The sequence below is a fragment of the Balaenoptera musculus genome, chromosome 13, assembly GCF_009873245.2.
Source record: "Balaenoptera musculus isolate JJ_BM4_2016_0621 chromosome 13, mBalMus1.pri.v3, whole genome shotgun sequence".
NCBI lineage: Eukaryota > Metazoa > Chordata > Mammalia > Artiodactyla > Balaenopteridae > Balaenoptera > Balaenoptera musculus.
In genome coordinates, this window is record NC_045797.1 from 5591974 (window position 1) to 5596200 (window position 4227).

The window sequence follows — 4227 nt, forward strand, 5'->3', positions numbered from 1 at the left end:
ACAGCAAAGGAAACCATAAACAAGACAAAAAGACAACCCTCAGAATAGGAGAAAATATTTGCAAATGAAGCAACTGACAGAGGATTAATCTCCAAAATTTACAAGCAACTCATGCAGCTCAATATCAAAAAAACAAACAACCCAACCCAAAAATGGGCAGAAGACCTAAATAGACATTTCTCCAGAGAAGATATACAGATTGCCAACAAACACATGAAAGGATGCTCAACATCACTAATCATTAGAGAAATGCAAATCAAAACTACAGTGAGGTATCACCTCACACCAGTCAGAATGGCCATCATCAAAAAATCTACAAACAGTAAATGCTGGAGAGGGTGTGGAGAAAAGGGAACTCTCTTGCACTGTTTGTGGGAATGTAAATTGATACAGCCACTATGGAGAACAGTATGGAGGTTCCTTAAAAAACTAAAAATAGGGCTTCCCTGGTGGTGCAGTGGTTGAGAGTCTGCCTGCCAGTGCAGGGGACACGGGTTCGAGCCCTGGTCTGGGAAGATCCCACATGCCGCAGAGCGGCTGGGCCCGTGAGCCACAATTACTGAGCCTGCGCGTCTGGAGCCTGTGCTCCGCAACAAGAGAGGCCACGATAGTGAGAGGCCCGCGCACCGCGATGAGGAGTGGACCCCACTTGCCACAACTAGAGAAAGCCCTCGCACAGAAACGAAGACCCAACACAGCCATAAATGAATAAATTTTAAAAAAAAAAACAAAAAAAAAAACTAAAAATAGAACTACCATAGGACCCAGCAATCCCACTACTGGGCATATACCCTGAGAAAACCATAATTCAAAAAGAGTCATGTACCAAAATGTTCATTGCGGCTCTATTTACAATAGCCAGGACATGGAACCAACCTAAGTGTCCATCAACAGATGAATGGATAAAGAACATGTGGCACATATATACAACGGAATATTACTCAGCCATAAAAAGAAACGAAATTGAATTATTTGTAGTGAGGTGGATGGACCTAGAGACTGTCATACAGAATGAATTAAGTCAGAAAGAGAAAAATAGCTCTTTTCACTCTCAGACATGGGCACACCGCAGAAGGATGTTATTATCAAGTCAGATGCACCCGACACCCTATTAGTGGAGAAGCATGCAGATTATATAGCATCCTATGGATCAAAGAAAGATGAATACGAATACTGTATGTCTGAATATTTGAGAATGAGTGGCATCTATTGGGGTCTGACTGTAATGGGTCTCATGGGACAGCTACATTGCATGAATAGAGAAGAAATGCTGACATTTATTAAGTCTTGTCAACACGAGTGTGGTGGAATACGTGCTAGTATTGGACATGATCCTCATCTTCTGTACACTCTTAGTGCTGTCCAGATTCTTACTATGATAGTATTAATGTTATTGATGTAAATAAAGTTGTAGAATATGTTCAGAGTCTACAGAAAGAAGATGGTTCTTTTGCTGAAGATACTTGGGGAGAAATAGATACAAGATTCTCTTTTTGTGTGGTGGCAACTTTGGCTCTGTTGGGGAAGCTGGATGCTATTAATGTGGAAAAGGCAATCGAATTTGTTTTATCATGTATGAACTTTGATGGTGGATTTGGTTACAGGCCAGGTTCTGAATCCCATGCTGGGCAGATCTATTGTTGCACAGGATTCCTGGCTATTACTAGTCAGTTGCATCGAGTAAATTCTGATTTGCTCGGTTGGTGGCTTTGTGAACGACAGCTTCCATCAGGTGGACTCAATGGAAGGCCAGAGAAGTTACCAGATGTATGCTATTCTTGGTGGGTGTTGGCTTCCCTAAAGATAATTGGAAGGCTTCATTGGATTGACAGAGAGAAACTGCGCAGTTTCATTTTAGCATGTCAAGATGAAGAAACGGGAGGATTTGCGGACAGGCCAGGAGATATGGTAGATCCTTTTCATACTCTATTTGGAATTGCTGGATTGTCACTTTTGGGAGAAGAACAGATTAAACCTGTTAGCCTTGTTTTTTGCATGCCTGAAGAAATACTACGGATAGTGAATGTTCAACCTGAACTAGTGAGCTAGATTAGATCCCTTGATGCAAAAGTTGCTTAGTGTAGTTTTACTGTTTTAACATTTCAGTATTTGAAGTGCTTCACAAACTTTATGACTGCCATGTTAATATTTTGTACATGAATCATGTTGATTTTAATAAATTATATAATTATACATATTATAAATTAAAGACCTTTATGTATCTTCAGCTTCTGTTTTCTTCTGGAATGCTGTTATTCTGAGTGTAATATTTTGTTTATGCTTCAGTGTATTTGTTATCTTGTTGTCCCCATAACAGCAAACTGAGCTGAACTTTATTTAGCTGATGAAGTCTTGTGTTCTGATTTTCCCATGTACTCCCTTGATATGTTATATATAACTATAGTTAATATAAATTGGGTTTTGTCAATGAGAATGTTAACTGATAAAGAAATGATGAACCCCATAGGAATTCAAAGATGAAAAAAAAAAAAAGGAAAGAGAAAAATAAATACCGTATGCTAACACATATATATGGAATCTAAATAAAAAAAAAAATGGTTCTGAAGAACCTAGGGGCAGGACAGGAATAAAGACGTAGACATAGAGAACGGACTTGAGGACACGGGGAGGGGGAAGGGTAAGCTGGGACGAAGTGAGAGAGTGGCATGGACATATATACACTACCAAACGTAAAGTAGATAACTAGTGGAAGCAGCCTCATAGCACAGGGAGATCAGCTTGGTGCTTTGCGACCACCTAGAGGGGTGGGATAGGGATGGTGGGAGGGAGATGCAAGAGGGAGGAGATATGGTGATATATGTGTATGTATAGCTGATTCACTTTGTTATAAAGCAGAAGCTAACACACCATTGTAAAGCAATTATACTCCAATAAAGATGTTAAAAAAAAAGGAATGTATTGAGCATCTATTATGTGCTAAGTCAAAGTAAGCATAACAGCTACAGCAACAGAAAAGAGCACCTTATAAATTTGCTGCATGTTGGATAGAAAAATATATGTATATACATGTCATCCCATTGAAATGTAACTCTCCTTAAGACAAATACTAAATTCACTATTGTTTTTTCCTAGCTTTGTGAGCTTAACTTGCAGCTCATTAATTTAGTTTTTTTGTTTTCTAATATACATATTAAAGGCTCTGATTATCCCCGTAACTGCTTCTTTAGCTGCGTTCCAAGAGTTATATGTTGAATTTTCATAACTACTAGTTTTAAATGTTTTATAATTTCCCTTGAATTTTATCTTTAAATTAGGAAGTATTTAGAAATGTGCCATTTAGTTTCAATATACATGGGCGAAGTGGTTTGGATATCTTTTTATTGGTGATTTCTAATAATCACTAATACTGCATTGCTTTCAGAGAACATGGGCCTTTATGATATTGAATCGTTAAATTTGTTGAGACTTCCTTTGTGGCCTAGCGTGATCAAGTTGTGACAATGTTCCATTTGTGCTTGGAAAAAATGTGTGTCATCCATTTGACAGGTGCAGGAGCCTAAATGTTACCCCCTAGAGTTCGTCTGTTTTAAATGTTTTTTGGTTTTTTTTTCAAATTTGGAGGGCCTTAATTTCCTATAATTTTGGGTCTGCTTTATCTGTCAGTTTCTGAGAGATATGCTTTAAAATCTCCTGCTGTGATTATAGATTTGTCCATTTTCCCATATAAATCCATCAATTTTAGCTTTGTAATTTTAAGATTATACTATTAAATTGGTATGATTTCATGATTTTTATATCTTCTTGGTGTATTTGTTTCTTCATTTACATGAAAAATTTTCACCTTCAATTCTCTCAGGTTTGATACTAATATTACAAGTGAAGCCTTCCTTTGTTAATATTTAATGCTATACCTTTTTCTAGTTATTTTCCTCCTATTGATATCTCTATGCTGGAGGGCTTACCTCCTTTAAATGGAAATCGTGATAGTCTGTGATTTTGTTTTTTCCAATCTGAGAGTCTCTTTAATCTATTTACTTTTATTATGATTACTAAAATATTTGGATTCATTTCTAGCATCTATTTTGTGGTGATGTTCTTATTTACTATAATTTCTTTTGACTTTTCTTTCTCTTTCCTATTATGCTGGATATTCTTGCTTTGCCTTTCAGATTCACTGCCCACCCAACTCTTGTGCCCTAGGGACTAACCTCCGTGGATTACCAACATAGCCCACTTCCTTTAGGCTTCTGGCTGCGTTGAGCCAAT

At 37.5% G+C, this 4227-nt stretch overlaps 1 pseudogene; it reads left to right on the forward strand.

Moving 5' to 3' along the window:
- Positions 1–1056: 1056 nt before the first annotated feature.
- On the forward strand, positions 1057–2049 carry LOC118906099 (annotated as a pseudogene).
- Positions 2050–4227: the final 2178 nt, after the last annotated feature.